The sequence below is a fragment of the Triticum urartu genome, chromosome 1, assembly GCF_003073215.2.
Source record: "Triticum urartu cultivar G1812 chromosome 1, Tu2.1, whole genome shotgun sequence".
NCBI classification, from domain to species: Eukaryota; Viridiplantae; Streptophyta; class Magnoliopsida; order Poales; family Poaceae; genus Triticum; species Triticum urartu.
The window spans coordinates 228751207-228762832 of NC_053022.1; positions in this window are offsets into that span (position 1 = coordinate 228751207).

Sequence of the window (11626 nt, forward strand, 5' to 3'; positions counted from 1 at the left end):
ACGCTTACGCGAGACCGGTTCTCCCACGTGCTTTGCACAAAGGTGGCGCGGGTGGACTAGTTTCTCCAACTTTAGTTGAACCGAGTGTGGACGCCCGGTCCTTGCGAAGGTTAAAACAGCACCAACTTGACAAACTATCGTTGTGGTTTTGATGCGTAGGTAAGATTGGTTCTTGCTTAAGCCCGTAGCAGCCACGTAAAACTTGCAACAACAAAGTAGAGGACGTCTAACTTGTTTTTGCAGGGCATGTTGTGATGTGATATGGTCAAGAACATGATGCTAAATTTTATTGTATGAGATGATCATGTTTTGTAACCGAAGTTATCGGCAACTGGCGGAGCCATATGGTTGTCGCTTTATTGTATGCAATGCAATTGTGCTCTAGTAGTGACTTTACTTAACTAGCGGTAGCGATAGTCGGAAGCAATAAGATTGGCGAGACGACAACGATGCTACGATGGTGATCAAGGTGTCGCGCCGGTGACGATGGTGATCATGACGGTAGCTTCGGAGATGGAGATCACAAGCACAAGATGATGATGGCCATATCATATCACTTATATTGATTGCATGTGATGTTTATCTTTTATGCATCTTATCTGCTTTGATTGACGGTAGCATTTTAAGATGATCTCTCACTAATTTCAGAAGAAGTGTTCTCCCTGAGTATGCACCGTTGCCAAAGTCTTCGTGCCCAGACACCACGTGATGATCGGGTGTGATAGGCTCTACGTTCAATACAACGGGTGCAAACAGTTGCACACGCGGAATACTCAGTTAAACTTGACGAGCCAAGCATATGCAGATATGGCCTCGGAACACGGAGACCGAAAGGTCGAGCGTGAATCATATAGTAGATATGATCAACATAATGATGTTCACCAATGAAACTACTCCATTTCACGTGATGATCGTACATGGTTTAGTTGATTTGGATCACGTAATCACTTAGAGGATTAGAGGGATGTCTTTCTAAGTGGGAGTTCTTAAGTAATATGATTAATTGAACTTAAATTTATCATGAACTTAGTCCTGGTAGTATTTTGCAAATTATGTTATAGATCAATAGCTCACTTTGTTGCTTCCCTGTGTTTATTTTGATATGTTCCTAGAGAAAATTGTGTTGAAAGATGTTAGTAGCAATGATGCGGATTGGATCCATGATCTGAGGTTTATCCTCATTGCTGCACAGAAGAATTATGTCCTTGATGCACCGCTAGGTGACGGACCTATTGCAGGAGCAAATGCAGACGTTATGAACGTTTGGCTAGCTCAATATGATGACTACTTGATAGTTTAGTGCACCATGCTTAATGGCTTAGAATCGGGACTTCAAAGACGTTTTGAACGTCATGGAGCATATGAGATGTTCCAGGAGTTGAAGTTAATATTTCAAGCAAATACCCGAGTTGAGAGATATGAAGTCTCCAACAAGTTCTATAGCTAAAAGATGGAGGAGAATCGCTCAACTAGTGAGCATGTGCCCAGATTGTCTGAGTACTACAATCTCTTGAATCAAGTGGGAGTTAATCTTCCAGATAAGATAGTGATTGACAGAATTCTCTAGTCACCATCACCAAGTTAGTAGAACTTCATGATGAACTATGATATGCAAGGGATAACGGAAACGATTCCCAAGCTCTTCGTAATGCGGAAATTGACGAAGGTAGAAATCGAGAAAAACATCAAGTGTTGATGGTAGACAAGACCACTAGTTTCAAGAAAAGGGCAGAGGGAAGAAGGGGAACTTCAAGAAAAATAGCAAGCAAGTTGCTGCTCAAGTGAAGAAGCCCAAGTCTGGTCCTAAGCCTGAGACTAAGTGTTTCTACTGCAAAGGGACTGGTCACTGGAAGCGGAACTACCCCAAGTGATTGGCAGATAAGAAGGATGGCAAAGTGAACATAAGTATATTTGATATACATGTTATTGATGTGTACTTTACTAGTGTTTATAGCAACCCCTCAGTATTTGATACTAGTTCAGTTGCTAAGATTAGTAACTCGAAACAGGAGTTGCAGACTAAACAGAGACTAGTTAAGGGTGAAGTGACGATGTGTGTTGGAAGTGGTTCCAAGATTGATATGATCATCATCGCACACTCCCTATATTTTTGGGATTAGTGTTGAACCTGAATAAGTGTTATTTGGTGTTTGCGTTAAGCATGAATATGATTTGATCATGTTTATTGTAATACGGTTATTCATTTAAGTAAGAGAATAAATTGGTGTTCTGTTTACATGAATAAAACCCTATATGGTTACACACCCAATGAAAATACTTCAGTGGATCTCGATCATAGTGATACACATAATCGTAATATTGAAACCAAAAGATGCAAAGTTAATAATGATAGTGCAACTTATTTGTAGCACTGTCGTTTAGGTCATATTGGTGTAAAGCGCATGAAGAAACTCCATGCTGATGGGATTTTGGAATCACTTGATTATGAATCACTTGATGCTTGCGAACCATGCCTCATGGGCAAGATGACTAAGACTCCGTTCTCCGGAGCGAGCAACTGACTTATTGGAAATAATACATACTGATGTATGCGGTCCGATGAGTGTTAAGGCTCACGGCAAGTATCGTTATTTTCTGAACTTCACAGATGATTTGAGCAGATATGGGTATATCTACTTGATGAAGCATAAGTCTGAAACATTTGAGAAGTTCAAAGAATTTCAGAGTGAAGTGGAAAATCATCGTAACAAGAAAATAAAGTTTCTACGATCTGATCGCGGAGACAAATATTTGAGTTACGAGTTTGGTCTTCAATTAAAACAATCTGGAATAATTTCACAAACTCATGCCACATGGAACACCACAGCATAATGATGTGTCCGAACGTTATAACCATACTTTGTTGGATATAGTGCAATCTATGATGTCTCTTACCGATCTGCCACTATCGTTTTGGGGTTATGCATTAGAGACAGCTACATTCACGTCAAAAGGGCACCATCTAAATCTGTTGAGACGACACCGTATGAACTGTGGTTTGGCAAGAAACCAAAGTTGTCGTTTCTTAAAGTTTGGGATTGTGATGCTTATGTGAAAAAGCTTCAACCTGATAAGCTCGAACCCAAATCGGAGAAATGTGTCTTCATAGGATATCCAAAGGACACTATTGGATACACCTTCTATCACAGATCCGAAGGCAAGACTTTTGTTGCTAAGTTCGGAAACTTTCTGGAGAAGGAGTTTTTCTCGAAAGAAGTGAGTGGGAGGAAAGTAGAACTTGACGAGGTAACTGTACCTGCTCCCTTATTGGAAAGTAGTGCATCACAGAAAACTGTTTCAGTGACACCTACACCAATTAGTGAGGAAGCTAATGATGATGATCAAGTAACTTCAGATCAAGTTACTACCGAATCTCGTAGGTAAACCAGAGTGAGATCCGCAGCAGAGTGGTACGGTAATCCTGTTCTGGAGGTCATGTTACTTGACCATGACGAACCTATGAACTATGAGGAAGCAATGATGAGCCCAGATTCCGCAAAATGGCTTGAAGCCATGAAATCTGAGATGAGATCCATATATGAGAACAAAGTATGGACTTTGATTGACTTGCCCAATGATCGGCAAGCCATTGAGATTAAATGGATCTTCATGAGGAAGACAGACGCTGATAGTAGTGTTACTATCTACAAAGCTAGAATTATCGCAAAAGGTTTTCGACAAGTTCAAAGTGTTGACTACGATGAGAGTTTCTCACTCGTATCTATGCTTAAGTCTGTCCGAATCATGTTAGCAATTGCCGCATTTTATGAAATCTGGCAAATGGATAAACAAAACTACATTCCTTAATGGATTTATTTAAGAAGAGTTGTATATGATGCAACCAGAAGGTTTTGTCGATCCTAAAGGTGTAAAGAAAATGTGCAAGATCCAGCGATCCATCTATGGACTGGTGCAAGCATCTCGGAGTTGGAATATACGCTTTGATGAGTTGATCAAAGCATATAGTTTTATACAGACTTGTGGTGAAGCCTGCATTTACAAGAAAGTGAGTGGGAGCACTACAGCATTTCTGATAAGTATATGTGAATGACATATTGTTGATTAGAAATAATGTAGAATTATTCTGCAAAGCATAAAGGAGAGTTTGAAAGGAATTTTTCAAAGAAAGACCTCGGTAAAGCTGCTTACATATTGAGCATCAAGATCTATAGAGATAGATTAAGACGCTTGATAAGTTTTTTCAATGAGTACATACCTTGACAAGATTTTGAAGTAGTTCAAAATGGAACAGTCAAAGAAAGAGTTCTTACCTGTGTTGCAAGGTGTGAAATTGAGTCAGACTCAAAGCCCGACCACGGCAGAAGATAGAAATAAAATGAAAGTCATTCCCTATGCCTCAGCCATAGGTTCTATAAAGTATGCCATGCTGTGTACCAGATCTATTGTATACCCTACACTGTGTTATGAAAGGGAGTACAATAGTGATCTAGGAGTAGATCAATGGACAGCGGTCAAAATTATCCTTACTGGAATAAGGATATGTTTCTCGATTACGGAGGTGACAAAAGGTTCATCATAAAGGGTTACGTCGATGCAAGTTTTGACACTGATCCAGATGACTCTAAGTCTCAATCTGGATCCATATTGAAAGTGGGAGCAATTAGCTAGAAGTAGCTCCATGCAGAGCATTGTTGACATAGAAATTTGCAAAATACATGCGGATCTGAATGTGGCAGACCCGTTGACTAAACTTCTCTCACAAGCAAAACATGATCACTTTTTGGGTCTTAATCACATAGCGATGTGAACTAGATTATTGAATCTAGTAAACCCTTTGGGTGTTAGTCACATGGAGATGTGAACCAACCACATAAAGATGTGAACTATTGATGTTAAATCACATGGCGGTGTGATCTAGATTATTGACTCTAGTGCAAGTGGGAGACTGAAGGAAACATGACCTAGAGGCAATAATAAAGTTATTATTTATTTCCTTATATCATGATAAATGTTTATTATTCATGCTAGAATTGTATTAACCGGAAACATAATACATGTGTGAATACATAGACAAACAGAGTGTCACTAGTATGCCTCTACTTGACTAGCTCGTTAATCAAAGATGGTTATGTTTCCTAACCATGGACAAAGAGTTGTTATTTGATTAACGGGATCACATCATTAGTTGAATGATCTGATTGACATGACCCATTCCATTAGCTTAGACCCGATCGTTTAGTATGTTGCTATTGCTTTCTTCATGACTCATACATGTTCCTATGACTATGAGATTATGCAACTCCCGTTTGCCGGAGGAACACTTTGTGTGCTACCAAACGTCACAACGTAAACTGGGTGATTATAAAGGTGCTCTACAGGTGTCTCCAAAGGTACATGTTGGGTTGGCGTATTTCGAGATTAGGATTTGTCACTCTGATTGTCGGAGAGGTATCTTTGGGCCCTCTCGGTAATACCACATCACTTAAGCAACAACTTAATGGTTAGTTGTAAGATGATGTATTACGGAACGAGTAAAGAGACTTGCCGGTAACGAGATTGAACTAGGTATTGAGATACCGACGATCGAATCTCGGGCAAGTAACATACCGATGACAAAGGGAACAACGTATGTTGTTATGCGGTCTGACCGATAAAGATCTTCGTAGAATATGTAGGAGCCAATATGGGCATCCAGGTCCGCTATTGGTTATTGACCGGAGACGTGTCTCGGTCATGTCTACATTGTTCTCGAACCCGTAGGGTCCGCACGCTTAAGGTTTCGATGACAGTTATATTATGAGTTTATGAGTTTTGATGTACCGAAGAGTTCGGAGTCCCGGATGAGATCGGGGACATGACGAGGAGTCTCGAAATGGTCGAGACATAAAGATTCGATATATTGGAAGCCTATGTTTGGATATCGGAAGTGTTCCGGGTGAAATCGGGATTTTACCGGAGTACCGGGAGGTTACCGGAACCCCCCCGGGAGCTAAATGGGCCTTAATGGGCCTTAGTGGAAGAAGAGGAGAGGCGGCCAGGGCTAGGGCCGCGCGCCCCTCCCCCTAGTCCGAATAGGACAAGGAGAGAGGGGGCCGGCTCCCCCCTCCTTCTCTCTCTCTCTTTTCCACCTCACGAATCCTATTCCAACTAGGATTGGGGGAGAAGTCCTACTCCCGGAGGGAGTAGGACTCCTCCTGGCGCGCCCTATGGTGGCCGGCCGGCCTCCCCCTCTTGAAACTTTATATACGGAGGCAGGGGCACCCCATGAACACAAGTTGATCCACGTGATCATATTCTTAGCCGTGTGCGGCTGCCCCCTTCCACCATAGTCCTCGATAATATTGTAGCGGTGCTTAGGCAAAGCCCTGCGACGGTAGTACATCAAGATCGTCACCACACCGTCGTGCTGACGGAACTCTTCCCCGACACTTTGCTGGATCGGAGTCCGGGGATCGTCATCGAGCTGAACGTGTGCTAAGAACTCGGAGGTGTCGATAGTTTCGGTGCTTGATCGGTCGGGCCGTGGAGACGTACGACTACATCAACCAAACGCTTCCGTTGTCGATCTACAAGGGTACGTAGATCATACTCTCCCCTCTCGTTGCTATGCATCACCATGATCTTGCGTGAGCGTAGGAAATTTTTTGAAATTACTACGTGACCCAACAAGATGCCCATGCGTTGCATGAAACATCAAGATGCATTTGTATGAGTAGTTTATCTTGTGGGGGAAAAGGATGAACGAGGGAAGGCCTTATTTGCAAATGTGGAGAGGGGTGTGGGTATCTTTTTGCAAAATTGCCATAGTTTCCTTCCTATCCGTCAGATATAGATCGGACGGCCTATATTGCAGGATGGCAGGCACATGATCATCACCGACAATGCTTTTTATAAGAGTAGGGATAAAAATAGAGTTGGTGATGATGGTGGGCCTGTCATCCTGCAATGTAGGTCGTCTGATTTATATCTAACGGATAGGAAGTAAACTACTACCTCCATTCTGGAATGAAATATTATGCACCGTTCCCCATACCTGCAGGAAGCCCGTTCGTCTCCAAATATTTTCCTCTCCATGTGTGGAAAAAACATGCCTGCCAAAATCTCCTTCTCCCTCCAGCGGTCCCACCACTCCACCCCATGTGAAAAAAATCTACATGCATGACTCTCCTCCCCCACGCTCGTCCAATCTGTTGTGACCAGCAATATTTCCACCCCTTCGCTCCCCCGTAATTTACTCCAACAAATATGCCCATGTAGCTATTACTTAATTGCAGGTGCATTGGGTCACTGACATATGGGCCCAATAGGGGTCTGCCCCACATGTCAGTGACGCAACTGGACCTGCAGTTAAGTCAATGCAGCTCAGTCCATATCTTACGTAGGTGTGCCATTGCTCGCTATAAATACTGCGCCTCCCACGACATCGCTATCTCCTCCCCCTCACGTTCACGTTCATCGCTATCTCCTCCCCCTCCCTCTCACGTCGACCACCATGGCATCGCCCCTCCCAAGCCCTAGGAGCCCCTCGCTGCATCGCGCGGACGGTCACGCGTCGCCATTCCGTTCCTCGCCGCCACTAGTCGAGGAGGACGCGTCAGTGTTCCGCTCCTCGCCGCTACGCGATGCGTCGCCGTTCCATTCCTCGCTTCCACTAGTCGAGGAGGACGCGTCGGTGTTCCGCTCCTCGCCGCGACGTGACGCGTCGCCGTTCCGTTCCTCGCCGCCACTAGTCGAGGAGGACGCGTCGGTGTTCTGCTCCTCATTGCGACGTGTCAAGGTGGATGCGTCGGTGTTCCCAATCTCGCCAGCACGCGTGCCGGAGGACGCGTCGGCTCCTCGCTACGAGGAGAACGCCACGCCGCCCGCCGAGCCCCCCAGCCTTGAGGAGATTTGGAAAGAAATGGATGTCACCTTGTGGGAGGCTTTGCCTCCAACAGAGCGCACCAAAATAGAGGCGGAGAAGAAGGCCGAGGAAGAGAAGCGCACCGCGGAACAAGCTGCCTGGGAGGCCTATGTCGCGTCTGAGAGAGTCAGGCGATTGGCTCTTTGGCAGAAGGCTTGTGCGAGGGCCATGAGGGTGGCGGAGGACGCCCGTGCCGACGCCCTGAGTGCAGTCGGGCCCAAGCGCCTCATCTACGCTTGGCGGTACGTGGACCGGGTGCACGCTTCTAGCGAGGAGGAGTACCTGTTGGCGCCGGATCACCACACCGGTGAGATCGCGCTCGCCCGTAGGCAAGCTGCCAATCAGCACCTCACGAATTGCGAGGCTGAGGAAGAGGCGTTGTGTCGGCGCGCTGGGAAACGGCCGCGCACCAGGGCACTCGTGGCGCGCTGCAAGCGCTCCTGCGAGCGTCGTGGCTTTTAGGAGGAGTATAATTTTTGTTTCGTAAGGCGATCTCATTAGTTTTGGGACGCAAATGATAAATCCCGAATGTTCAGGAATTTTTAGCATCCTTAATTAAGTATGTAAAAGGAAAAGTTTGGAAACCTTGTATTCATTCGCATTTTGCAAGTACGTGCATATAGCACAGACTTTACTATATACTATCGCACTATACGTCTCTCTCGATATATGCTTGCAGACTGTGCTACTCCCTCCGTCCAGGTCAATAAGTCATCTTTGGTTGTGCACCGTGACCAAGAAGGAGGGAAGACTTATACACCTAGATGGAGGGAGTACTACTATTACTTATGTACATGCAAATGCATGTTTTAACATTACGATGAGGTTTTTGTAAAAGTAGAAAAACAACACTAGTCAAGCTTGTGATTATTTGGTTTTTGTAAGATGACTTACACACCTAGACGGAGGGATTACAATGGTGAGGAATAAACCAGTTAAATCTTTGGTCAAAATTTAGCACAAGTTACAATGGTGAGGAATAAACCAGGATGGAGTAGTAGTTTACAAGCCCAAATAAATGAGTGAGGCGCCTTGTGGGAAAAGCTGGGGAAGCTGCCAAAAGAACTGGCCCTAGGAGTAGTAGCTGGGGATCGAGTGTGCGAGATGAACCGTAGAAAGTAAATGCAGAGAGATGAAATGCAAAAAAGACGGAGGGATGTGATGGTTGCTTGTCTGTTTATTTTACCAGGCCACTTATTACTGGGAGTGGTTCGGTTTTGTGATATGACGGCTTTACTGCCGCGCCACGAGCGGGGTGAGAGGTGAGACTCCCGTGCAGCGCCGCCCTCTACACTTGTACTACATCGGTCGTGGTTTATTAGTCCCCCATTGAATTTGACTGAAGGTTTAACTGACAAAATGTTAGTGCATGTCAACAAAAACTATATCGTTGGATTCGTATTTGAACATAGTTTTCAATGATATAATTTTAGGTGACATGCATCAGCATTTATCGTACTATATATAATGTTAGTTCAAATTTTGGTCGTACTAATCTATAGTACTCCCTTCGGTCCTTTTTTATTTGTGTTCTATGCTCAGCCCGCATACCAAGGAGAGGAGAGAGCAGCAAAAATCGGACTGTTTTGCCCCTGGTTTGCTACAGAAGGGATGCTGGGTAGTTATTGTGCGCATGCAATGATTGGCTCGACACCCTGTATTCTCGCGCCCACGTTATCCCTTGTCCACCTCTCTGCATGCATGCGGGTTCTCTCTCTCTGCTCAATCTCTGCATGCAGGAGCATGCGTCTCTCTCTCTCTCTCCCTCTCTCTGTGCAAAACCTTCTCAGCATCCGCGCCAATCTCTCACCCATTGCATGGCGTTTGAGCATGAAGAACGCCGAGGCAAGAAGAACAACATCGTCGCTTGATACTGGTGGAATTGGAGCCAAAACAATTCGTTTAATTTTGGCAGATGAAATCTTTCCGCCAAAATTTTCAACTCCCTCCTAAACTGAACAGCCCGCCATAGAGTAGCAGCTCGACCAGCACCCGTACGATGTGCTCAAGCGCGTGGACACCACCGTCATCGAGGTGCATGCTGCAGTCTGCGAGCGCGCCGCCTTGCACGAGTGTGTCGCCGTCCGCGGGCGCGCCGCACACCTGGAACACATCGCCTAGCTGCAACACGTTGTCGTCAGTTAGCGCCCTGTCTTCCACAAGTGCATCATCGTCCACGAGCGGGAGCACGCTTCGGTACGCGAGCTCGATGTCGTCCACGTCAAGCAAGCTTTCATCCATGGTCTCACTAGGGTTGTCTATCCTACCACAACCACAATGGGTGCATTTCATCCATGGAGATGTACGGGATGTAGCAGAGATGGGAGAATGGGAAGGTGAGATGGGACCGGTGGGGACTAGGGAGGAGAGTAAGAGGTAGGAGGCTGGCTGCCTTGGGAAGGCGCGAAGGACATGCATGGGAGAGAGAGATGGGAGTAACTGCAGGCATGCGTGCGAGCGAACATAAAGGAGGGGTAAAGTTGGAAAGAACAGCCCCAACACGCTAATACGCAGAGCATTGTGGGAAAAATGGATTTTTCTTAAACGCAGACTAAAAAGGACCGAAGGGAGTAGTAAGGTACCCGTGCGTTGCACCGAAGAGTGAAATGCATTGATCGGGGAGTTGTTTATTTTGACAAAGGATGTGGGGGTCATCCCATGTGTAACGGGTATCGATAGGTTTCTTCGGATATTATTTCATCTCGAGAGCTCACAAACATCCGGGTGAAATAGATTAAAGGTATCTTTTGCAAACAAAAGCATTCAACTGTTCAACCTGCATCCAAAACTTGTGAAGAAATAACACTTATTGTGCTTTGCAAGAAATGATCTTTAAGAATCAGTTTTTGAGTATCGATTGTTATACATGTTGGCTACAGATGACATGGCACTTTCTTATAGTCAACAGTTGGCTATACTATTAAGTAATATTAACCATGCCCTTATACACCTAGACGGAGGGATTAAATCAGGATGACTTGCAAGCGGGCAGAGGAGATGTAAGAAATGGTTCATCGTAACTCTTTCACCAGTACTGTAGTAACAATTCATACATGGAAGATTCTAGACTAAACCATAAACGGATACACTTTTATTCATGCGCAATACTCCAATAGAGCAAGATCCTCCATGGAAGTCTCCACATGCTTAGACAGCGGATTACATTGAGCGAAGACTAATGATCAACAGTTAACTTGGTAATGCATATGTCCAGGTGAACCTCCTTGGATTTCAAACAGGAAGGACAGAAACACATAAGGTGCAACGGGAGCAGCACCGTTGGCGTTGAGATTGTCGCCCATGTCCAAACACCATGTAGACACGGTCTTTGAGCATGGTCCGTAGTCGTTCCACGCTCGGGCATTGAAGTTTGTAACTATTTTAGATTAGAATATACTACTCCTCCGGTGCTAGTAGTAGAGCAGAGTCCTACTCTACTACTCTACTCAAGCAAGTTGTCTGGCATCGATATGACCCTACGCTGCTGGTATGTGTCTCGTAAGTCAAGCAGCGTGCTGTAGTCATCGTCACCTGTGTACTTCCCACAGCACATATTCGCTTCTCCATCTTTGTCCGCACATAATCTCGTCCAATCTTCCATCCCCGCTAAGGCGCCTCTGTAACACCCACGATGCGGCTATATCTCCCACGTGTCGGAGCACGACTTAGAGGCATCACCGCATTGTAGGCATGTCGCAAGAGGGGTAATATTTACACATCCCATGTACTGAATAAGAAAGAGGTACAGAGTTGGCTTACAAT